This window comes from Bactrocera neohumeralis, unplaced genomic scaffold (assembly GCF_024586455.1).
Source record: "Bactrocera neohumeralis isolate Rockhampton unplaced genomic scaffold, APGP_CSIRO_Bneo_wtdbg2-racon-allhic-juicebox.fasta_v2 cluster11, whole genome shotgun sequence".
In the NCBI taxonomy this organism is placed as follows: Eukaryota; Metazoa; Arthropoda; class Insecta; order Diptera; family Tephritidae; genus Bactrocera; species Bactrocera neohumeralis.
Genome location: NW_026089624.1, coordinates 18,618,433 through 18,646,015, shown reverse-complemented (window position 1 = coordinate 18,646,015; position 27,583 = coordinate 18,618,433). Strand labels below are relative to the sequence as shown.

Sequence of the window (27,583 nt, the reverse complement as noted above, 5' to 3'; positions counted from 1 at the left end):
AGAGATTCGCTTAATAAAAACATTTCTTTTTACATCTTTGGTAAGGTATTAGAATATGCTTCTGTGATTTGGAACCCAAGTTATCGAGCCCACTCGGAGAAGTTAGATTCCGTTCAAAAACAATTTTTACTTTTTTGCCTTAAGTCATTTTCATTGGGATTCTAGGTTAAATCTTCCCCCATATAATAACCATTTAAAACTTACCATTTAAATCTTCCTACACTCGCTAGTCGTAAAGAAATGCTTGGTATAATATTTTTTGTAAAACTCATGAATGGGTTCTTTCTGTAGTCCATTTCTGTTTTCTGATATTAATTTGAACGATCCCACTCGCTCTAGACCTTTACTTTTAAAAATTTTCAGAACAAATTTTGAGTTAAACGACCAGTGATCTAACAGACTCACTCTTTACAATAAAAAAAACTTTTTTATCTACTCTTAACAAGTAACATTTAAAAATAATAAACTTTAATCTAATTCTTCTTTTTGGCAGTTATAATTTTTGTTTGTGTAGCCGAGCACCTTAAGATCGCAACGCTTAAAACTCTCTTGCCTTTTTTAACTCGGCTGATTCCGCTCGTTTTCGGATTGCGCCCCGTCGGTTGGGCAGGAGGAGGGTAATCTTTGGGTATTATTATTATTATTAAAAAAGTCTTCTAGGTGTATGGGGGCTAAAGGCCCCACAGAGTTTCATTAAGATAATTCATATATTGACCAATATATATAGTGTAAAGTCAACCGGAAATTAGAAAATGTTTAATATTATATATATTTGTGTCAATAGATGCATTATTATCAAGATTATCCTTGCACTTCAGTACTCTGATTGACCAATGCTTTCGCCATATTAAATTTGGTCAAAATTTACGAAAACTTGGTCTTGAAGAATTACAGTCTGATTCGATTTCAGTTTTCAGATGTGATATATACATCTGTATTTAATTACTTTAACCCTGGACGTGATTTGTTAGTCGATTCGACCAACAGTCATCGTGTTTTACAAACTGCAGCAAAATAACGATGACCGTCTAGAGTTAAAGTGAAAGAATCATATGGAATTTAAAATTTTGTTATATAGGAGGAAGGCATTTTTTTTTCATTTTCAAGTAGTTCCAGAGATATTAGATTAGATTAGGTTAGACTCTCTTAGTCGGATAGTCTAATGACTCACGCAAGACCAATTTTGGTTTTTAGGGCTACCAGATGGAATGCTGTTACGTAATCCATAAGGAGCAGTCATTCCTCAAGAGAGCTGCGTTTGAGACGAATTTCAACAAGCTCTGTGTTCTCACTAACGATACCATTTCAAGTGTCTCATACTGTGGACGTAATGCTTAAAGCGTCGCCTTACTAATGCGGGACAAGTTAAAAAGAGATGCTTCATTGTTATCCTGGTGTCTTCTATTGAGTACCAGTAAGACCTTTGTGTATTTCTGATCTACGGTTTTATTCATGACTTTTGCAGTTTGATAAATCCATTGCACGTTTTTCGGGTGTCCGAAGTGCACTACTCTTGAAAATCGAATTCACTACTTTCACACATTAAGGACGCACTCAAATATTTTAAGTTGAGACATACAGAAATATTTGATAACGATATTTCATATCCAAATGAGCAACAGATAATTATTGCCGCCGAATCAAGCAGCTCTGGCGACCCCTAACTAAATTTTAAAATTTTATTTATTACTAGATACATAGATTTGATGACTCTAAAGATTTGTGAAAAAAACATACAGCGGTTTTCAATTTAAAAGTTTCAGTCACCATTCCAAAAATCGATCACAAAATATATAATTTTTGTATTGGATTTCTGACTATTTTTGGAGAAAACACTTTGTAAACACTCATATAATTATAGCTGTCTTCGATTCACCAAGCCTTTAGGATAAGCGAATCGAACAAACTATACTAGATGATCAAATAAGGGGCAACAATTGCAGTGCAACACTGCGCTAACATGTGATGGTGCGTTTTTATTTACATTGAAACAGCAAATTGATCAAATGAGAACAACAACAACTACGGAAGGGCGGCACGTTGATAGCAGAGATATATAGCGCAAACAGCCAAATAGCAGAAACAGTCAAAAACACTACTACCCTTTACCTTCCTCATCGGCAAAATGTGTGAACAGTGAAAAACGTGGTAAAAACGCAGAAATGAGCCATCTTTGTTTGTTTACATTTGAACAATGTTGCCATTGCCCAATAGGCATATATAGTTTTGAGCACATCTTTGTTTTCAATTACAATTTTTTACAATATAAAATATCAAAACTGAAAACAAACTATTAAAAATAGTTTACATAATTATAAATAATAGCATTCGACTCTGATTTTGAGTTATTTTATGAAAATTTCAAACATATTGAAACATATTGAACAGATTGAATTAAAAAAGTTGATAATTACTATAGTATATCGATAATGGCAATCCTGCGTTGCGAGAGAGCAATCAGCTGCCACGTTTCAACGGCAAAAATCCAAATGCCGTGAATTCTCACGTCATCCCACGTCAAAGAGAGAAGGGAGTAGCGTTTTTCACTGTTCAGTTACATTGCGCGCCCACAAGATAGGTCGTGCCAGCTGACTCGGGCCACGATTTTACGTTTTTCACTGGTTGTGCTATTAAAAGTTGAGCCCGTGGTAAAAACGCAGAAATCAGCCATCTTTGTTTGTTTTCATTTGAACAATGTTACCATTGCTCAATACGCATATAAAGTTTTTTACACACCTATGTTTTCAATTACAATTTTTTATAATATAAAATATCAAAACTGAAAACAAACTATTAAAAATAGTTTATACATATATTTATAAATAAAAGCTGTTTCGGCTAATAAAGATATGCTTAACTCATCTCTCATTGAAAGTGAGAGACTAATTGTAAACGTTAAAACCTCCTGAAAAAATAATATGTAAACAGAGGGATTTGTTGCCTCGTTCAGGACCACTAATTAAAAATGTGAAAAAATGAAAATTAAAACAAAATGCGAAATTTAATTGTATTTGATGAAACGGTTTGTAATGTTAAGCATTATAGTAATAATTTTCAATAGAAAATGTTTATTAACACTTATTATTTGAGAGCTAACAAGCTTAAATGCCATAATTAACTATAGATATTAAATAGTTAATAAAGGTTATAAAAAACGCTAATCTAGAGGCGCTCTCACAGCTGAATAAGTTGGACATCCTTTATCTATGTTGATGAATAAATGCAGCGTGGATAACATGGTACGAAACTCCTCTCTTTGCTTATTGAGAGAGCCCATGAACTTTCAGTTTTGCCAAAGTCAACCAAGAAATCATACGCTAGTTAACAGATGACAAGCAAAACAACGAATTACCACTAAGAATCCCCCAGAAATATATTGCAACATCGATAAGTAATTCGTGAGATAAGCTTTTTATTGAATTTTACGTATGTTTCCAATCTTTATTTAAAGAGATTTAATATAGTTTTTTTTAAAGAAAGAGCAGGTATTTTGCCGCAGAGTATTTTTCAACATAGCAGTATCAAATATCAGCGTACATATTTTTATACTCTCGCAACAAAGTTGCTAAGGAGAGTATAATAGTTTTGTTCACATAACGGTTGTTTGTAAGTCATAAAACTAAAAGAGTCAGATATAGGGTTTTATATACCAAAGTGATCAGGGTGACGAGTAGAGTTGAAATCCGGATGTCTGTCTGTCCGTCCGTCCGCCCGTGCAAGCTGTAACTTGAGTAAAAATTGAGATATCATGATGAAACTTGGTACACGTATTTCTTGGCTCCATAAGAAGGTTAAGTTCGAAGATGGGCAAAATCGGCCCACTGCCACGCCCACACAATGGCGAAAACCGAAAACCTATAAAGTGTCGTAACTAAGCCATAAATAAAGATATTAAAATAGAATTTGGCACAAAGGATCGCATTGGGAAGGAGCATATTTCGACGTAATTTCTTTGGAAAAGTGGGCGTGGCCCCGCCCCCTACTAAGTATTTTGTACATATCTCGGTTTTTTGTACAAAGGTTATGTAAAAAATCACTAAAAGTGCGTTAACCGACTAACAAAAAACGGCAGAAACTCTAAATTTTACGGAAGAAATGGCAGAAGTCAGCTGCATCCAGGCCTTTTTTAAAAACTGAAAATTGGCGTGGCCAATGCGATCCTTTGTGCCAAATTTCACTTTACTATCTTTATTTATGGCTTAGTTACGACACTTTATAGGTTTTCGGTTTTCGCCATTTTGTGGGCGTGGCAGTGGGCCGATTTTGACCATCTTCGAACTTAACCTTCTCATGGAGCCAAGAAATACGTGTACCAAGTTTCATCATGATATCTCAATTTTTACTCAAGTTACAGCTTGCCCGGACGGACGGACAGACGGACGGACGGACAGACAGACATCCGGATTTCAACTCTACTGGTCACCCTGATCACTTTGGTATATATAACCCTATATCTGACTCTTTTAGTTTTAATACTTACAAACAACCGTTATGTGAACAAAACTATAATACTCTCCTTAGCAACTTTGTTGCGAGAGTATAAAAAATCCAGTACACGTTACGAACAACAATAATTATAATGAAAACAACCTGCTAAGTAACAACAAATATTTTCAAAATATCCTTAATACCCTCTTGCGTTTTTTGGCTCGGCTAATTCCACATGTATGTGTATTAGGTTGTCCGTTATTTACCAAATTGATTATTTTTGACGAGACGACCCCTAATCTTTTAGGTTTCCATCTAAAAAAAAATATCAGACCATAAAAAGTCCTTAATTTTCATAATAAACCTTGCCCCAAACACGATACCTTTCCCATGTAAATTACATGGGATTTTTCCACTTTTTCCGAATATTTTTTTTCTCTGGAACTTTCTCGTTTGTAGGAATAAAAAAGTTATATTCTTGTACAGAATTACGAATACCAACCGAAGTTTCAGACAAGGCGACTCCCTTTCAAGTGACTTCTTCAATCTGATCTTGTAGAAAATAATTCCAGCTGCAGAACTAAACAAAAAGGTATAATCTTCTATTAGAGTGTACAGATGCTGGCGTACGCCGATGATATTGATATCATTGGTCTTAACAACCGCGCCGTTAGTTCTGCTTTCTCCAGAACGGACAAGGAAGCGAAGCATATGGGTCTGGTGGTGATCGAGGGCAAGAAGGAATATCTCATGTCATCAAACAAACAGTGGTCGCACTCGCGACTATGATCCTACGTCACTGTTGACAGTCATAACTTCGAAGTCATAGATAATTTCGTCTATCGTGGAACCGGCATTAACTCCAACAACAACGTTAGCATCGAAATCCAACACAGAATAGCTCTTGTCAACAGGTGCCAATTCGGACTAAGTAGGCAATTGAGAAGTAAAGTCCTCTCACTCCTTATTCCCGTTCTGCTATATGGTGCAGAGGCATGGACGATGACGACATCTGATGGGTCGACGTTATGAGTTTTCGAGAGAAAGGTTCTGAGAAAGATGAGAAAGATCCTGTCTGAAGTTAAATTTAATATCCCGGTTCGCTTATCGAGGCAATTTAGACCCTTACTGTTAAAATATAGTAGATCAAATTTTGAACTAAACGAAACTAAAATAACTATATTGCTTGCTCTCAATAATTGTAGTTCAAAAATTAGTTCAAAAATTAGTCATAACGTATTTTAAATCTTAGATGTTGAAATTTTTGTTTTTGTAGCTGAGCAGTTTTAAATCTCGAAGTTTAAAAATTTCTATTGTCTTTCATGACTGGGTTTATTCCGCCCCACACGTTGCTTGGGCGGGAGAAAGGTAATCCTGCAATGTTCTTAAATTTACATGACCAAGAAAATTTGTTTAAATTCTAATGTGTGTTTAGAAATTATGTTAGCTCTTAAATATGTACACTGCTATTGTTAATAATAATGTTATTGCTATTGTAGTAAGTTTTTCCACGCAAAAAATGCGATGTAATTTTTTTAAGGCACATTAAATATTTTTAAAGAATATTATATATTTCATTATTAAAAAACTTATATAATAGTAGTTTTATGCAGCAGAAAAATTAATTAAAAAATCAATATATCATTTTACACTACTATTTAGTAAAGAGCGTTCGGCGATCGGTACGTGCATTTAGAGGCCTACAGTTGTAGACAACCAAATAGGAAATGGCCTATAAGACATTCACCGTTTATTTGCTTGACTTGCATTACCTGATTTTAAGTTGAATTTTTGTTCACTGCAAAAACGACGCCAGCCAGCATAGCTTGGTTTGCCGTTGTTGCTTCACTCCTAGACGTCGATAAAGGGACAACCAGTGATGCCGCTTTGCAGATAAATATTGTATCCCAGAAAATGTTGAAAGTAAACCATTTTGTTTCACTTTTTCATTTTCAAAGTAACAGGACACGTGAAGTTAAGTATTCAATCAAAAACTAATGTAAAAATGAAAAATATTAACTATTAATGATATGTAAATATGTTTTTATTGATTTGATTTTAAGGGCTTGGAACAATTATAATTAAATTAAACCTAAAAAAGTATGACACTACTAATAATTTTATATAACTTTAAAGTTTGTTACATAATTTGTGCATGTGGTTTGAGCTTAAATATACTACGTTATAGGATTTTGTTCGATTTACATAATTTAGTTGATAGTTAAAACTCCAAGCAATTACGTTTTTTTTATTAAAACTATTGTTATCGTTTTGTTTGTTTAAAGAACTCCTGCAATGTTCAGACCCACTGATTTATTATGTGTGGTAGAGTTACCAAAAAAAAATTAAATACATATGTATTTGACAGTTAGTGAAGAAATTCTAAAAAACATTATGATATTTTTAACGTCAAAAAGTAATAAAATATTTGTGTAAAAATACATGTAATAATAAATAATCATTGTCAAAAGTATTACAGCTGTTGTCTATGCATTTAAAACGGCAGCACTGATTTTCCCCACTGCTGTCATTTACGTCGTCTAGGTAAATTGTCTCTTCTCACCGAATTTCTTTTGCGCCATATTCGTTGCGCTATACGCCTTGTAATGCACTCTCGCTCGCTTATTTCTTAACAATGTCGATGACAGTGACTTTATACACTTACACATATGCACGAAAACTATATACAAAGAAATGTATTGTATATGAGCACTTTGGTTTGTGTGCCTCGTAGCCAAAGCCAACCACAGATGTAGTTATTGTCAGCAACGCTGTCCCTATCATTTACTTGCTGATTCTTTGCTCTTGCTTTTGCCTCTTTTCAACACTCACTGACCGTAATAGTGGGGTGTTAATGTAAGCAATGGCTGACTGTATATACAGTGTACACCCTCAACTTGTGCTGCAAGGCAACATACTAGTGCGGTGCGTGCAATCAACCCGGCTACATCATTATCAAAAATAAAATCGTATCGTATAATTAAACAAAAAAATTAAAAAAAAAATATATATATATATAAATTAAGGCAGAATTTTATGATTAATAAAAGAAAAAGTGTCAGTGGCAGCGTATTATTTGTTCAAACGTTATGTCACGAATTGGCAGCTGTAAATTGTGTAAATTATTTTTTGAACGTCCTATGTTATTCAATGTTTCGGTAGTAAACGCGTGGTAATCACTTAATTAAACACTTGTTGACCGACGAAAAAAAAGTCTTAGGTACATATTTCGCAGACAACGAATAATAGCACTAATGAAAGACCGAGTGGCTACGCTGTCCCGCATTCATATGCCGACGGTATTTCCAAAACCTATTACTTTTGTTGTTATTTGGTTTCCTTTGTATTAGTGTGTGTTATAATGCCACTTATTGGTTAATCAAAGAGCGCACGTGTGAGGTTGTATATGTGTTTTAATTTGCCAATTGACTGTTGTAATTTATGAGTACATGCAAAGATACATAAGTGCGGTCATACATACAATCACACCTAAATAATTCTCCAAGTGCGTACAGCATGAGTGAGTTAGCATACAGCCCGATTTGGAATGTTTTTGCAACCGCCATTAACTAATTTATGACTACAACAGTTTACCGCCGGCAAAAGAAAAAATGTATATTTAAAATCTTTTCACTAATATTATAAATTTTAACCAACAAACTTACAACGTGCAAATTACAATAAAATTTAAAACTTAAGTGTATACAACGTGCAGATGTACAGAGAAGATTGCTTTCTGACTACGACAATATTATAGACCAAAACTACTGGTGTGATTTTTCTGTGCCGCATCCGGTAACATAGATTACAAGGGTAGCGCCCACATGTATATACATACATATGTATGTATGTATGTATGTTTTAGATATTCACGTGATTCCGGACCAAATAATTTTATTTTCAATCCATCCCAAAAGTACTTTTTAAAATTTTATGCCATATTCTACGTCAGATTTCTGCGCTAGCTCTAGAGCAACAATAAATAATAGCAATTTGCAAACCTAAGTACTCAAAACCTGTAACATACATACATATGTGTATTTTTATTTTATGGATTGAGTATGGTATCGTATTGTATTGAGATATATACATATATCCAACGAGTTTGTGTGAAAATCCTTGAATTCATAAACTTCATTATAGTATAAATTGGTATATATAATTCTTCGAAAACTAAATAATTCTCTTTTTGAATTTCAAGAACCGTGAACTGCTTAAAATTTGTATGTGTAAGATTAAAAACAATAACCTAACAATTTTTAACCGGAAGATGGGAAAGTAGGCATTACCACATCAAATATCTTTAAAATAAAGCCTCCGTATAACAAACCGCCAAAACCATATTCCTTTAAAAAATTGCCTTCCAACTCAACAGATAAATCCGATACAAAAAGCAATGGTTCGGCAGCTTTAGGCATAGATGAAATGAAAAATATCATTACGATGAAAACGATTAAAAGATAAAATAAAGCGAATTCGTTCAATAGCATTCGTGTATTAAAAGCATCCAACGAGCAGAATTTTTATAAATAAAAAATCTTGAAATATCGTTGAAATCGTTTTTAATAAAAAAAAACTGAAAACCGTGTTATCCAAGAATTGATAAACAATGAGGTATTTACTTAGGCATCATTAAGCCAACTAATGAACACAATCTATCATTCCATTGTGCTTTCTGGGCACTCACTAGACCTTCAGAAATTTTAAAACGTTTAGGTGTGTAACTTTTTTAGACAATATACATTTACATTGGTTGCACACATTTTTAGTCTCACCTTAAACTATGGTTGTTCACTTATGCAATATATGCGTTGTAAACTGTTAATAAAAATTTAAATGAAAATAAAAGTTTCACTGTTTCCACAAACCAATAAGATAGTTTTTAATTTTAAAATGCGGCTGTAATAGCACTAAACCAACATTTTTATACCTCAATGCATACTAATGCTATAACGTTGTGTATTTGTAGATATCAATGAATCGAAGTTGGAATGATGTAAATACAACTCTGATTGTGCAAAACATTTATGTACCTAAATTTGTACGCAATGCTAAAAAATACCAAGAAAAACAAACAAAACATTAAATTAAAGATAATCGAAATATGTTATAAATTGAAAAAGTAAAAAATACTGTAAATACTTAGCAATCGCCGAAGTGTCAATGAAAGTGCAATAAAACACAAAACAGAATTTCGTTAAACAAATGATTCATCCAGTTATTCAAATGCATAACGATAACTACATTAAATATGTGAGCCTTTAAGAATACTAACTAACAACCGTTGCCACATTTAAGTTTTTGTTTATTGAAATATTTTAATTTCACTTTTTACTACACTTTTGTTTTAGTTCAGTATTTTGCTTTCTTTAACTTTAAGTACGTGATAATTTCACAATTAGATTGAAACCTAACATGTCTTAATTGTTACACCAATCAGTTTGTGTATCCAACGACTTCACCGCAACATAATTATGTACTTCTGAATGTGAGTTCATACAGGCATCCTTTTAAAACTCACACAAATGTAAGTATTTAACATTGTTACGTGTATAATTGCGTAAAGATACGCTCAAAAGCTCACTAAGTACAAAATGTTTTTTGCTGCTTTGTTGTCATACTCACACATGTATAACATAGATACACTGTGCCTTACGTCGCTGTATTCTTATTGTTTTAAGCAGGAAGTACTTCGATATCTTTAAAACGAATCCAAAGAATTTGTGCTGATTATTGCTCATACACATCTTGTACCTACATACCTACTACCTTTCTAAATATGCTAGGTTTGTTCACATATAGTATGTATGCATATGTTTTTGTATTCATAGTTTATATGATCAACAAAAGTTTTCGTATGTAAACGAAGTCATGCATGTATAAAACCAATAAGTTATATACTTATGTATACTTACCGATTCTTACTATATGCAATTGATTAGCACGCAAAATATGGGACCACAACCAAAATTGTAGTTATGTATTTATGTAAACGCAATACGTCATTATAGTTTAATTAGGGGTTGTCGATTTTTGCAACCATTTTTATACCCCGAACTTAACATACCCAACATGAAGTTTCCTAGTTGTAGAAACAGACGGAAACGTCAAAGACCTTATAAAATATTTGCATATAACAAGTAAGAAGGGATGCGTTCGGGTGCAACCGAACATTTTATACTCTTGCAACTTGCAAGAATCAAAGCCAGGGATATACTCTAAGGCCCAAAACGTCAACCAGAGGATCGAAATCTTATCAATTATATATATACAAATACTATATATAACTCAGACCTTGACAGACAAATAAGGTTTGTTAGAAAAACGAAAATCATTATACATACAAGAATATGGGAGTTGGGGTAGTAGTGAGGTACCTTACATACAATTACTTATGTATATATGTGATATGGAGTAAAGTCAGCCGAATGTTCAAAAACTCTAAAAATAGTTATATGGGGTCTTGGTCAAGTTTTCTCCTAATTTTATTCATTTTCGGCACAAGGATACACTGTTCTGAGCAAAAAATACTCTTCCATTTTCAGTGCGACAACTCACATATTGACTAATACATATATGCGGTGTAAACTCACCTGAAAGTTCATTAGGTATATAAGGGCTCAGAGCAATATTGACCTGATTCAACCCATTTTTAACCCATATAATTACTTTTATGAGGAAAGGTTTCTGTCAGAATTTCGGGGCCACGACCATCGTCCAATTTTCGCACGCTCCCATCTCGGTGGTAAAATTTAATGTTTCTGGCGTATTTAGTTATTGATTTAGCACGCTTTTAGTAGTTTTTAACAGTACCGTTATATGGAAAGTGATAGGGGTTATCCTCCGATTACATCGATTTTCACACTGTCGGTAGATGTTTTTATAAGATTTCTACTCAGTAAATTTGGTTGCTGTTACTTAAGGGGCTCTACCAGTGTAACTTATGAAAAATTGGGCGATTTTCGTAAATATAAGCTATTGAAAAAGGAAAAAACTGCACACAGATGTCCCTTGCTACTGCGATGCTCTGCACCATTATGTATCTTTAAATATTAATTTAGTGCTTAGTTATGGCACTTGATATGTTTTCGGTTAATGGCGATTTGTGGGCGTGGCAGTTGTCCGATTACGCCTATCTACGAACTCGAAATTTTTAAGTTTAAGGAACCTATATACCAAGTTTCATCAAGATATCTCAATTTTTACTCAAGTTACAACTTGCAAGGATGGACAGACAGACAGTCAATCGGATTTCAACTCTTCTCCCCATTCTGACCATTTATATATATATATAAATGTATGTATATAACCCTATATCTATCTCGCTTAATTTTAGGTGATACGTACAACCGTTAGGTGAACAAAACTAAAATACTCTGTAACAACTGGTTGCAAGAGCATAAAAATCATTACCATGATTGGAATGGAATATTGTCCAAAGCAATGCTATATTATTATATGAAGTATAGATTTAGCAGAACAGACAAAAACACCAAATTCTAACTTACAATAAGTATTTTCTTATCCCTCTGCTTGTTTACGAGAATAACGTTCAAACTTACAACACTTAACTACTAAATGTCAAAGTACAAATATAAACACAACTACACCTATACACTGTAGCCATTACTCTCAAATATTCGCACTTCTTTTATTCATGTCAAACTTGCGTGTGGATGTGTATTGCGGGAGTAGACAAGCAAACTCCATTAGAGTTTTGCAGTAACGTAGGCCTTGTAGAACGCACCACTTGCTGCACTAATATGTGCTGAGTTTCAGGTGTATCTGCCCCGAATTGTTTTTGATCTATTTAACATTAATTATTTAAGATTTCTGATCTTTTGCAATCAATTTATTTATTTCCAAAGCTAATAATCCTTCCTTTGGGAAACAAAAATAAATGTATATACAAAATCTTCTGCACTAAAAAAAGATCTTGACGATTGTTTTTTTATAAAACCATTCCTTTAAAAGTAATAAGCAAATAAACTTATGCATCAAATGTGCATCAAGTACCATAAAAATTCTGTGTTGTCCAAACGATACATGCTCAATTGTGAGCTGAACACATAGAGAGTGACAGACTTCAAGCGACATCTTTCAAATATTAAAATACACACGTCCTTAAGGACATAGTTATTTAGACTGCTACACGGCTACATAACTGTGTCCATAAAAACTTGTGTATTTGACATACATATGTCGCTTGAAGTCTGTAGCTCTCTTTACGCTACAATTAGTAACCGACGCAAAACCGTAGACCATAGCCAGGGATAATGTGGATGCCCAACTTATTAGATCGAACAAAATAATAATTTTTCGGCATTTAAATTAAAACACCCAAAATTTATTACGATTGCAAATTATTATATATTGGACTTTTAATATATGGAGAAACTACTCCAATCCTTTTTTATGATTTTATGGTATATTAAAACAACTAACTTTTGATCTTTCAATACTTAATAAGGTGAATTAAGCCTGTTAGTTCTCAATTAATAAATGTATTTAATCATTTCTAATTGAAATACAACTCTACTATGCAAATCGGATCATGAAATATATTTAAATTTCGCATTTTCTTTGATTTTCATTGTTTTAAATTTTTATTAGCGATTTTGAACGGCGGTAGCAAAAAAAAAAAAAACTGATTGCTCTCTTACAAAGCAGTGTTGCCAGTCTCGATATTTTGTAGTTATCAAAAAATAAACTAGCATATATTTGATATGTTTTTAAACTAACTCGACTAATCTTAATAGTTGGATTTTAGTTTCGATTTTTTGATTATGGAAAATTATTACTGAAAATGAATTGAACAATGGCAACATTGCTCAAATGCGAACAAAAGAGTACAACTTATAGCGCGATTCTGTAAGCAGTCTTTAGTCACTATTTGAGACATTTTGAGGTAAAGTCTCAATTTGTGACTAGTTACTATTCACTAAACAGTCTCAAAATATTGTCTCAAACTTGTGACCTGATAGTTAGCAGGTCACACAACGAAAATGAACTCTTGTTTGCTATTTTGAATATACTGCATAGAGTTCATCATAGATATTAATCGATTGTCGTTTTTTTTATATTTTGTAAGTAACTCAAACCCAAAAAGGTTAAAAATAAATCCATTTTACATTTACTTTCGTAAATATTATGATTTTTTGCTAATTATGTTTTTTGACTATGTTATAGAAAGTTTAGTATTTGTTATTGACATACTTATTTTCATTCAAGTGTAAAAACTTCTCGGAATAAAGAACTGTAATAGATATTGTGACTGTCACTTACAGAATAGCAAAATCGTCTCAAGTCACAAAAATTGTCTTTAACATAAAATATCAATAAATATCAAATCAAATCGCATGGTTATTTCTACGTTGTTAAAACGGGCACAACTTACGAAAAGGCTGAATTACTGAGCCTCAGTGCATTTTATTCTTTAACTACATATAAATTTTTGAGGAGTGAAAAAGCCATTTTTATTGAACGGAAAGTTTGTTACTTGAATATAATGTCTTTAAGGTTGAAGGTTTACTTGTTTAATGCATAATATAAAAAAATTCCATGTTATATGTATGTATATATGAACAAAGAACTATGATTTAGGCACGATTTAAATTTAAATAAACCACTTTTACGTGTTTTAGGGCAAAAAATTAAACTTAAGTGGAGCTTACAAAAAAGTCTAATATATATATGTATATATATTATATACATATGAAACATTCGTGAAATATAATTTCCTTTCTTACGAACATAATTAAATAAGGTTTGTTTTCAATAATATTATTGTAATTATTTTTTGTAAGTACATATCTATTAACACACAATTACGCATTTTTTAAAAATAGCGATATCGAATTATATTAAAGAAACACAATCTTTTTTATACGTATAAATTAGGTTAGAACATTTAATTTAGCTCAAAATTCAAATAACAACATTCAACCATAACAATCAGCAATCAACAATCAAGTAATCTACAATCAACTATGAACTATCCACACTCTAGCGTCATCAATCAACTGAATATACATTTATATATGTACATAAGTATGTAATAATATATTTTGTAATCATATAAATGTAGGTGTGGCAATACAATTAATTGGGCGATCGCAGTGTATGAAAACAACTACGATAAATCATAGATAGTAATTTGCAACTTCAAATTGCATTTCGACAAACGCACTTATTCAAATTTGTATATAACATTCAGATGTAACTAAAATTGTTACCATCATGTATACATTGGGCTTTAAAGATATTTTAATTTATATATACCTTTCTAAAGCATATGTTTAGATATGCAAAAACTAAAAATATTTTTCAGAGCCGTGTTTTTCATAAATTCACAATAAAAAATATAGTAAAAGTTATTTCGTAAAATGTTTAAGATTGGCGGTATAAAGAAAAATGCATTTTTCAACGACAAGAAGAAAGAAACATAGACTAAAAGTGTTTAATACAAAAAAATATGCGAATAGTCGAGGACAACGAAAACTTTTCGGGAGTTGTGTAAGTAATAAATTACGTTTAGTTCCTTCTTAATACACAAATGTAGCAACTGTAAACTTATGTGTGGGTATGTATGTAAATAAGTACGTTTGTATACCTGTATACATACATTTGCATGCATGCCCAATATTTATGTACGTTTTTATCCAACGATTATGTAAAATTGATTATTATGTAAGAATGAGTTTTGAGTATTAAAACAGCGATATATGTAGATAGTAGAAAGCCAACTGGAAGTTGATATTTGCGAATATATTAGTTATAATTATGAGGGCTAAGGGGTGCATTGACCCGATTTTATCCAGCTTTGGTATTACGACATATCACCAGATATGTAGATACTCTCTGAGTTTTATTAAGAAACCTCAAAATATGTAAGGTATAAATTCAAGTGAATTATTGAGAATTATAATGTTACAGGCTTGGGGGAGTTTCGTCTCGATTTTATCTATTTAATTTATTATGTGAAAAAAAGATTCTCTAAAAAATTCAAATGAGTTTTTTTATATTTTTTTCAAGCAGATTTAGGTCGCCATCAAAAATGAATAAATCGGGACAACACTATGCAATACCGAATTGCGTAGAAGAGAACTGTTACAACAAGAACATGAAGCGTGTGAAAGTGTAAACACAATGGCTACGACAGACTGCAGCGGCACGACAGTGAACTGAAAACGTCGTTGTTCATCTTACTAGATGTACATTTTGAGAAGCAACAACAACACAATGGCCGGCATGTACACAAAACAACGCAGTTGTCCATTTTGTATGTACACAATTTCGTTGTGGCCATACTAATACCTTTCACTTAAATGAAATTTTAATATTTTGTTCAAAGTGAAATTTTTTATGCAAAAAATAAGTAAATAGATCAATATTTTTGCTTTAAATTATCAATTGTTATTACAAATGATATAATAGAACTATAATATAGCTATTTTATGCTATTATTTTTAAAATAACATCAAGTTTGTTAGAGCTGTGAATAATTTTACATTTTACATATTAGTGGCATCACCACTCTACCTCCTCTTTATATCTTCCATTCTACTGTCAACTCTACTGTCGTCGTACTGTCGTTGGCAAAAATAGGAGGATATTGAAGTTAGCGAGAAAGACAACTGTCGGCCTGCAGTCGTGTAGTCGTGCAGCTGTCTAAATAACACTGCCCATAAGAACGTGTGTATTTTAATATTTGACAGATGTAGTTTGCAGTCTGTCGTAGCCAATGTGTTTACACTTTCACTCGATTACAAGCGACACGGTCTCTTCGTGTTTCATCGTCGCCCCCTTGCCACCAAAAACCAGTTTGAGCGACAAAGGGCTCCATATGCGCATGCAGTCTTGCTCGTGCTCGGGCAACGCGCTTTGTAATCCTGTTCATAACGGGCCATCTCGACAGGCAAAAATTTATTGTAAATTATTTTATTGCTGTGCGTATTGCCTGTGAAGACTCCATATTGCTTATGGAATACTAATTAGTATCATATATTGAACGCAATGGACTGTCACTTCAGCAGTTTGACAGATCAGTTTACATTTCTATGAAAATTTCGAAGAGGCAACACATCCCGCTTACACAAACATATACCGACGGCAGTTTCATTTCGGTAATATTAAATTTAGTAGAGCGAGTATTAAGACGGTTTTGTGAAATTATAAATGTAAAGTAATTTTCAAAATAATTCAATATAAAAAGTCTTACATTTAATAAAATTATACAAGCATAAATCAAAATATCATTGCTCATATTAAATTTATTATTTTAATTGGTATACACAATTTTTGCTACAATTATTATAGTCCGCAAAGATTACTTTTTTTTAAGAAACACATTTGAAGAAAAACTTATATTTCTCCTTTTTTCATCCATATAAAAATTAAAACAGTTCAAGAGCTCAAAACATGCGCTACATCAGCTCGAACTTACCTATCCGACGCCTTTACGCGAATGATTATGTTATGACAACAAATGCCCACAAATACAATAGATTTGACAGTTAGTATGCCATAAACTTTAGAATGTCGAGATGCCCCGTTCGCGGCTACGAAAATCGGCATTCTTTTCCACTTTGAAATTCTTTTCAAGGTTGCAATTGGGCTTGGTTTCGAATAAATATTTTTAATATTTATAAATGTGAATTTTATCATTTATTTTTGGTATGTAATATGAAAAGGCATTATTAAAATATATGTAACATAGTATAATAGAAATATTTTAGAAATGAGCGAATAAAGAGCCATTAGCGTACAACTTACCAAGCTTTGCGTGACACTTCATAATGAAACAACTAAGCGCAGAAAACAAAGGGTATGTCACAATAAACGGTTTGCTTGCAGTGTGTTTCACTAATAAAAATGGCAAATTGCCGAACCCATATCGCTCATGTGAATACAACCGGTAATACAAAAGGAGAATTTCCCGATAATGAGCCACGAAAATGTCCGTGTATAAACCAAGATTTACATATGTACTACATATGACAAGGTTTTTATCTTCCGCTTCAAGCAAATTATCACGTTTGCGGGCTAGGCTCAAGTGCCCATACCAATTATCTATATGTGAGTGCATATCCTTCTTATAGGGATGTATGGGTATGTACTTTGGCTAGTTGTTTAAATATACCAAATTTGTCTTGGTAGGAAATTTTTCAAAAATGTTCAACAAGTCGTTAAGTATGACGTTAAGTATGACCTGGTATAGGAAAAGAACTACATATCTGCACGGTGTGGAAATTCGAAAATTATTTCTTATATTCAATAAAAAAAACAACAACTCAAACAGAAAATAAATGGTATGTACCTCCTATTGTGACAATGCCTCGCACGATCTTGGGCACAAAGCAAACGTTCGTAGTATTGCTCATAAAATCAACTACCTGTAAGGCTTTATTTTATAAACATATTTTGTAGAACGAATTGTAAGACTTGCATGTTTTTCTTCTTACTCATTCTTGAAACCTAGGAGATTTCACTTCACATTTCATTGGAAATCCTTGCCCGGTTACCGTCACCAACTTGGGCGTCGGACGGACGGCTATTTGTCCGTGAGAAACTGCTTGGGCATTAGTGAGATAAGCATGTAGTAGGTAAATACATTACGTTTATGCATACATTTGAGACATTTTGTACATATGGACCATATTAGTGTGAGTTTTTGGTCATCCACATATGTATATTAGGGTGCGTTTTTACGAAATATATTTATTATATCTAGAACTTGGTATTTTAAGTTTGCCTCGAAGTTTGTAACATCCAGAGGGAAACGTTAGAGACCCTATAAACTATATATGTGCGAGACGATTTTCTTTCTACAAAATCACGTATTTAGAAAATGTTCTACGGATCATTCCGAACAACTTTGCCTATGATACTAAGTGTCTAAACCCGGTATCGCCAGCGATATTCTAGCCGAGGTTTAAAACTCTGAATATTCGGTTGTATGGAAGATATGTGATATAGTTGCCCGATTCTAACGTTCCGACAAATGACCAATAGAATATCAAAATGCATTTACGTATTAAATTTCATTCGCATGTCCCAAAAACTGATCAAATTTGTATGATACCTAAAAAAAACTTCGCCGTAATAATCGCAAACTCGAAACCGGTTTTAGATCCATAGGTAAAGTTGTTCAGAATGATCCATTTTTAAACAACTCGCTCTAATATACACAACTAAATAATAATAAATAATAATACCCAACGATTACCTCCTCCCGCCCAACCGACGCGAGGGGCGCAATCCGCGAACGAGCGGAATTAGCCGAGTAAAAGGAGAGTTTTAAGCGTTGCGATCTTAAGCTGCTCAGCTACAGAAACAAAAATTTCAACAGCCAAAATAAGGAATTAGATTAAAGATTATAATTTTTAAATGTTATTTGTTAAGAGTAGATAAAATAATTTTTTTAATGGTAAAGAGTGAGTCTGTTAGATCAAATGTGCTGGAATGAGAATTGAAATCATGACATACATATACGGCGGAATGGGTCGTTTAATTCAAAATTTGTTCCAGAAATTTTAAAAGTAAGGGTCTAAACTGCCTTTAGCTTTAAAAACCGCGGAGGATGCGTGAAGATTAATATTGAGTTTGGGGTCCATAGTTACTCCCAGATCAACAAAACTGCATACTTGCTCCAACTTAAAGTTTTGTATTGCGTATGAAGTAGGGTCTACAGCTCTACGTGAAAAGCACATCGTTTTGCATTTTTTAAGGTTCAATGGCATGCCATTTCTATCCCACCAAGAAACTAAGTTGTTTAAGTCTGTTTGCAACTGACATCTTTCGCTGTTTGAAAAATACGTTTTAAAAAGTTTTACATCGTCAGCATATAATAAAACTTTTGAAAACTTAACAACAGATCAGATGTCATTATTAAAAAACAAGAACAGAATTGGACCAAGATGGCTACCTTGAGGAACGCCTGAAGGAACATTGATTAAGTCAGAAAAAGAATCGTTAAAAAAATGACTTGTTGAATTCTATTACTAAGATAAGAAGCAACCCATTTTAGAAATATTAGTTGAAAACCAAGAAGATCAAGTTTATTCAAAAGAATTGAATGGTTTACTTTATCAAATGCTTTACTAAAATTTGAGTATATAACATCAGTATTCTTATTCTCCCTAAAGCCCGTTGATACATGTGATACAAATTCAAGCAAATTAGTTATTGAAGATTTCCTTTATGAAAACCGTGCTGAGAACAAGAAATTATTGGAGAGAACCGGAAGGTTATGTCGTCTGTTATAATTGCTTCAAAAAGTTTAGGTATTGCAGACAACTTTGCTATTCCCCTATAGTTTTCAATAGATGACCTAAATCCACTCTTATGCAAAGGAATTGTAAATGACTTTTTCCATATGGATGGAAATAAGCCTTGCATAAGAGATGAGTTAAATAGTTTTGTTAGGGGTTGGTATATATATTTGGCACATTTCTTAAGAAAGCATGAGGGAATCATATCTGGGCCATAATTGTGTGATTGTTCTAACATATTTAACTGTTATAAGACGTCTGTTTCGGAGATGGTAGGTGCATTAATGACAAAAATCGGACATAACTTGTGCTGATGATCTCAAAAAAAAAAAAAAATTTTAATCAGTACAAATGCCGCTATTGTCTGAACTAGAATAAATAAAAAAAAAATTCAGTAAATGGCGACTGTTTGATTTTGTTGCCCTTTTTTTGGCAAAGATCAAATTTTTTTAAAATTAAATAGAGAGATATATAAAGAAGGTCCACACTAAATTTCAAGTTAATCGGTTTATTAGAACTTGAGAAATCATGTCAGAAGTGTTGATAATAGTAGTTTCGAGAAAAACGCGATTAAAGATTTGAGTCTAACTGCAGGCAGTCTATACGCTGCGTCACTAAAATAGCTATAAGTCGGTAAATAATACGAGTTTTAGAAATTTCTTTGGGGAATATATTCTTTAAGAATATGCAAAATAAAAATCGATTTTTTCAAAATTCTAGACTATGTAGAATACCCCCTTAATGAAGCATGCTGTATACACACAGATATATCCGAGTGAGGCGGTATATAAGATAAAGTTAAGTAGATATGGCCACTATTAGCGCAAATATGAATGCACTTAAATTCATTGAAATCCGCATGCGGAACATCGACTTCTTCAGATGGAATTGAAGAATGAACAGCAACCAAGACACCACCTCCTTTTCTGTACAGTCGGTCATATCCAAAGATTTCGAAATCGCTGTTGAATATTTCATTATCAAAAATGTGGGGCTTTAGCCAAGTTTCTGTGAAAGTAATGATTTTAAAGTTACAATGAATGCTATTTAAATACAAATCAGTAAGTTTTGTATTAAGCCCTCTAACATTTTGATAATAAATAATCAGATAATTATTATTAATTAGAATTTCTTGGCATTTTAGTGATATCAGTATCAATTGAAAATTGTCAGCGGATACGTCGATCTTAAACGACGAAATATCCTAGTTGTATTTGAAATTAAATTTACGGATGTCTGTATCTACCGTTTTTAATTTCGACGAGATATACATAACTTTTTATATCTTCGACTGTGGTATCCGCAGCAAGTATCGAGATAAAAATTGCCTTTTTCCGCGGTATTACAACTAAGTTTTTATTAGCAGTTTTGGAGGTGTTTGGAGGCGGATCTTGAGAAGTTTTCCGCCAACCGTGTTCAGTAACAGTTTTCTCTGTGTCCTGAGTAGACGGAACCTTCTCTCCTTGAGGACAAGGGGATGAAAGATTGATAAGGTCAATAGTAGGTGGTGGCATTCTTTTTAAGGCAGATACAGTGGTGTCTTCATCAGATGGACGTTTACGTTTAGATGAAGGTTTTGGATTTTCTTCCTGCACATTTAGGCACTGAAATGATTGAAACAACGTTTCATAATGCCTAAATTTTTCAGTAAGGGTTTCAAGCTCACGACCAATCTTCTTGACACCATTGCGCGCCTGCTTAAAAACTTTAAATAATTCAATTTCTGTTGGTCTTCATTTTAAGCAAGACCAGCGCAAGCCCTTACTGTCAAGAATAGAATCCAATATCCTACCTGTCAGCAAGAAACAAAGCGTTCCGACTCGCCTTTCACAGAGCAGTTCGGAAAGTTACAAATCATAATGAACAAAAACAATATTAAATAAAAATATAAAAAATGTTAAATAATAAAAGTAAAAAGAGCAATGACAAAAATATTTATAACAAATGAATGCAATAGAAATAGTTAGTTACCAAAGATAGCAACCAATGTAGCGAGCAGTTTGAGATGCACTGTAACACACGAAAAGTAAGAAACTCGCAAACAGCTGTGGACAAAGATGGAATCGAATAAAAACAAGAAAGAAATTTAAGTAAGCAATATAAATTAACAATAACAATTGCACTATTTAAAATGTAGCACAAAAACAAATTGAAAATGACTTGGCGGAATAAATTAAAATTAGCCAACACACAATTAAAGTAAATTCCAATTGCTTTAATATAACAATATAACAGTGATACTTATCTTAACGAATCACTTCATTCAGATAATTTCACCACAAAGTTTTAAATATTATATAAATTAAACAAGTTTCTAGGAGCACGAAAGCACAGCTGTACACGAGACAAATTGCCAGAATGAAATGAAAAGCATGATAAGTCATGTCCGTCTGTATATACGCTACTAGGCTTTTTTCTTGTTTTTACATAGTTCAGGAGATTCGCCATAAATATACGAATGTATGCAATATAATAATTTCATAATCCGATTCTCCTACTTGCATGAGATGGTTTAGAGGACTACTTAGTGGAAAAGTTTGATCGGTTATTCGATTCATGTTAAATTCTACTAATTCTAGAAAATATGTAAAAAAATTGCGATTCCAAATATTGTGTGGTAATGCTTCATTAGAAAACAAAAAGAAATCGCTAATTTCCTTTGCTTCGCCAGTTTTTTAGTTCCTGCTACTTATTCATATAATGCTCTGAGGAAGAATATGAAAAATTCTGACCAGGTAAATTTTTCGCAATAAATAAATTTTTCATTTTATTGTTAGAGGTATAAATGTGTATATGGCGCTTAATTTCATAGTCCTTGAGTTGAATACCTTAGATGAGGCTTCCACTCCACTTTTTACAGATTTTTGCATGCATAGTATTTTTTAACACTTTTTCAGTTAATTTTTGCAAACCAAACTGCTGATTATAAACCCAAGGTGTACTAGTTATATTATAAACGTATGTACATATATGCCAATAAATATATTTATATATATATATATATATATATAAATAAGAATTTTAAAAGAAAGTTTTTTCATAATTTTAAAGTTTTTAATTTAATTTTTAAAATCTGTGCCGTCCCTCTCAAAGTAATTCCCCTTGGCCCTAATACACTTGTTCCAATGTTTTTTCCAATCTTCGAAACAGCTGTTAAAGTCAATTTCCGAAATAGCCTTAAATGCGCGTAGCGACTCACATTTAATGTCTTTAATTGTTTGCTAAATACTCAGCAGTTACACCGTGTTAAATCAGGCGAAACGATGGTTGCGGGGACATTGGTTGAAAATTTGGCCAAAAACTCATCTAGAATCAATGCCGTATTCGACGATGCGTGTTATGGTTCAAAAACTAAGAGCTGTCGGCCTATAGTTCCGGCTCCTTTTTACACGCTCCGCGTGTAGAATAACACTCAAATACTATTCCTTGTTGATAGTTTGGCCGATCGGAGGGAATTCGGAGTGCACCACTCCTCGATAATCGAAGAAAACTGTCAATATAGTCTTGATTTTTGATCTGCTTTGACGTGTTTCTTTTGGCTTCGGCGCACCTTTGCCACGATATTCGACAGATTACTCGTCTGTTTTGGATCGTTAGCATAGATCTAAGACTTTTCGCTAGTAATAAAACGCTTTATGACATCCTGGTAGTCGCAAAGTATTGTTTTATAAACGTTAATGCGACGCGTTTTTTGAACAAATTTAGTGATTTTGGAACCAATGTGTTTTCACTTTCCTTTGACCCAAATGATTTTTCAAAATGGTTTTCATTGATCTTTCCGATATTCCAACGATGCCAGTAAGATCTCTGATCGTTAATCGTCGATTATCAAGCACCAATTCCTTTATTTTCTTGACGTGTTGGTCATCAGTTGATGTTGATAGCCGTCCTGAACGTGGTTCGTCGTCAACGCGTTCTCGACCCTCTTTGAATAATTTGTACCCATCAAAAACACTTGCTCGCGACAAAGAATTAGCACCAAAGGCCTTTTCCAACATTCTGAATGTTTCGGCACCATAAATCGGATTCCGCACACCAAATTTAATGCAACTTATTTGTTAAATAATTTCACTCATCGTAAAAATCGCCGAATGCACTTTATGCACTTTGGAATGACTAGCGTATACTAAACACTAATGAATATTTTGATGTGACATTTGGTACATACATACATACATATGTCACTGGCAGTCATACCAACCTAGAAAAAACGACGAAGGAGTCTTCGCGCGAAATCTATATAAAAAATGTCTTACTATCTTTTGCACACATGTATATACATATACTTACATATAAGTATGTATGTATTTTTGATAGCGAACAAAACAATGTCGTTACCGGCAGCAGAAACTGCTAACAACGTATACAGCTGTACGTATGCATATACAACAAGAATTTAACAATATTTGTAACTGGTTTGTCGTTTCGTTGGTGATTGCAGCGGAAACCCCACCATCACCGGCATCAAGGCTACCAAACTGCTTCACAAAGTCGCTGTTATGCCGCTCAAGAGTTATTACCACGAGGCGTCGTCGCTGACAACACTGCACCAGCAGTCTCTCTGAGCATGTGTTGTACGTTGCTCGAACTCTCCGACCATATACCAAAGTTGTATACGTATGCACATATATGGAATTATATGTAAGCCTAAATGAATGTATCTTATTTACTGGGCTTGTATGCTGGAGGGCATTGTTTTGGTTTAAAATTTTTTATATCTTTCATTTAGCGGCTACGCTGTGTTTTTTTGGTCTATGCAGTCGCAGCTGATACCTGTACAAATGCTGATGAACCACTCGATGTGCCTAAACGGGTGCCGGTTTCGCAGCCTGCTTGGGCAGTCTCATATGCCTGGTTAATACGAAAATAATAACAAGAAGAACATTTAGACAGCAGGTTTTTTGCTTGTTAGCGTTTCAGTATAGCCTTAACACATCATTAACGCTGACAAGAAAAATTACAGCACAGTGATCAAAAATTTGGAGACCTATCTCCTCTGGACTTATAACTTAAAACCACTATACAAACATATTTACAACGTGTGTGGGGTATGAACAGTTTATACTGCCTCGACTTTATTTCAGATTTCAGGTTACCTTATACTTTTTTGTTTAAAATATTTTCTTGCGTATTTTTTCGACATTCTTGGTTATTACTTTTTTCTTGGATCATTATTGAATGTTTTTCTATGTTCTGCTGTTTAATTGTTAGTTGGTTTTGAAGTAGTTTCAAACGTGTATGCCGTTTCTATGCAGTTCCTTCTTTTACTCTTGGCTTTCTTGCACAATCAATAAGCTACTTAATAATACAAAGTAACAATTATTACGAAGCAAATGTACGCTACTTTTGAATATACAAGGTGCGTTCCAAAGTAAATAAGACTGAAAAAAAAAACAGAAGAAATGGGTTTTTCGGCAAAATCAATTTATTTTATTCAAAAAAGTCTCCTTCTGCTTCAATACAGCTTTTAGCACGATCCAAAAGCATGCCAAACGAGTGTTTTAGCTCGTTGGCCGGTATGGCCGCCAGTATGCCGGTGCAAGCCTTTTGAACGGCCTCTACGTCTGCATTAAGCTTTCCTTTCATGGGCAAATGCATTTTTCCAAAAAGGATGAAGTCGCGTCGTTAATGGTTAAATGTGATTTGTGGTCAAATAATCGTCCTTCTAATGTTGGGTTCTGAGCAATTTTTGGTCGTCAGAAAATTTGACCGGAACAAACCGTGCACACCCCTTTCGTAAGCCCAAATGTTCGGCCAAAATGCGATTAATCGATGTTTTGGAGATGTTCAATTCCATTTCCATGAATTTTAATGATGATTTCGATTGGATTGAAACGTTTCGATAAAAGTTTTACCAGTTTTAAAACAAAATTTAATGTTGACTCTTTGTTTGAAGATCATTTTCGCACCGATAACACAAACATACTGACACTTAAAACGGAATAACTTCACTTCTAATCTAAGAAATGTCATGAACTGGACAATCGATAAAGATAGCAGATTCTAACGCACCAGTCGACATATAGATGGCGCCGCCTGGGGGGAGCTAGATTCAAAACGTCCTGTTTACTTTGGAACGTACCTTGTAGGAGCGTTATTGCTTTCAGTTTTAGCTTATAGTGTATACTAGTGACGGCCGATATCAATCGTTGAAATTGGTTTGAAACGTACCTTGTATAAGCGTAATTGCTTTAAGCTTTAGCTTATAGTGTATACTAGTGACGGCCGATATCAATCGTTGAAATATCGATGTTTGTTTAATGTGATGCATCACTTAATTTCGATGCATCCATTTTTGTATAATGTTTCCGTCACATGGTCCCAGTGTCAAATGTTTTCATGTTTTGTTGCGGAAATTGTAATTTAGAAAATTAAAATTATGACAACATATGGAAAATAGTAATTAAGTACATAAATACATATGTATTCCGACTCAGCTTATAAAATATTGTCATCCTCATAAAATTCCTAAACGTTTCACTAGGTCAAATATGTGCTTCTACAACTCGAACTTGCCTGGTAGTATACCGCATGAACTCTTCAGATAGTTCCAATCAAGCTAAAAACTCTTTTAGTATTTGGACTGACCATCATAAGTTAGTCCAAAACAAGTAAGAAAAAGCTAAGTTCTACTATAGCCGAACGCGTCATAGTTTTGCAACTTGGATTAAAGCCAGGAAAGTACCTTCAGGAATATAAGTCCTGTTAGTAATATGGAGTCTAAGTCACACTATCCATTTTCTTAACACAACTCACATATTGACCGATATATGCGGTATAAAGTCACCCGGAAGCTCGAAAATCTTTATATTGGGTAGTCGCATTTTGGCCAATAGATGTCGTTGCAGTCGTATATCTCCAGTGCTACCAAACAAATTGTGTCATACAATATAGTGTTGTAAAGGTGAGATTTTAAGCTTCATTTAATATTCGTTATATTAATTGCTTCTTGATTTGAACACTCGAAAGGAAAAAATTAGATCGAAATATGTTTTTCACTCAAAGTGGGCGGTGCTACGCCCATTGTTCAAAATTGACCCCGGTTACATCTCGTGGGTAAAATTTAATTCTCAGTTATTCTGCGTTGGATTTCGAAGCTGACAGTGTTGTTGCTTTTAGTGCTGATTCCACGATAGACAAAATTATCTGCAACTTCGAAGTGATGACTGCCAACAGTGACGTGGAAGCCTAGTCGCGGGTGCGACCACTGTTTGTTCTCTGACAGGAGATATTTCGTCTTGCCCTCGGTCACTGCCAGACCCAAGTTTAAGTTCTGCAGCTTTTCTCCAGCAGCAGATTGAAGAAGTCACATGAAAGAGAGTCGCTTTGTCTGTAACATCGTTTCGTATCCAACGCCTCGAAGAGGTCCTACCCGACCCTGACGCAGCTTTTAGTGTTGCACAACAAATTCAGACATCGCAGCATAAGGGCAGCTCTTTTTCGTGCTACCACTAGCAGCTTTGAAATCGACGAGGAGGTGGTGTGTCGATTCTCTTTTCACGGGTCTTTTCCAAAATTTGACGCATGGCGAATATCTGATCGGTTGATGATTTTCCAGGTCTGAAGCCACACTGATAAGGTCCAATCAGTTTGTTGACGGTGGGCTTTCATCTTTCACACAATACGCTCGATAGAACCTTATATGCGATGTTGAGGAGGCTAATCCCACGGTAGTTGGCGCAGATTGTGGGGTCTCCCTATTTGTGGATTGGGCAGAGCACACTTAAATTCCAATCGTTGGGCATGCTTTCGTCCGACCATATTTTATAAAGAAGCTGATGCATGCTGCTTACCAGTTCTTCGCCGCCGTGTTTGAATAGCTCGGCCGGCAATCCATCTTCAGGCGGGTAATTGCTATTCAAACTTCTTCATTAATGGGCAAT

At 33.8% G+C, this 27,583-nt stretch overlaps 1 protein-coding gene across 15 annotated transcripts in view; it reads left to right on the top strand.

The window, feature by feature from the left end:
* Positions 1-7,278: 7,278 nt before the first annotated feature.
* The window catches only part of LOC126766087 (protein pangolin, isoforms A/H/I/S), a 247,852-nt gene continuing 227,547 nt past the window's right edge, over positions 7,279-27,583 (top strand). For 5 of the 15 annotated variants that reach the window (XM_050483824.1, XM_050483822.1, XM_050483835.1 and 2 more), the window contains exons 1-2: positions 7,351-7,727; positions 9,398-9,955. The gene's annotated coding sequence lies outside the window, so the exon portion shown is untranslated. Of the gene's footprint in view, positions 7,728-7,748; positions 8,224-9,397; positions 9,956-27,583 lie in introns of those variants that run through there. The other 10 variants (XM_050483821.1, XM_050483830.1, XM_050483826.1 and 7 more) reach the window with 10 other exon arrangements.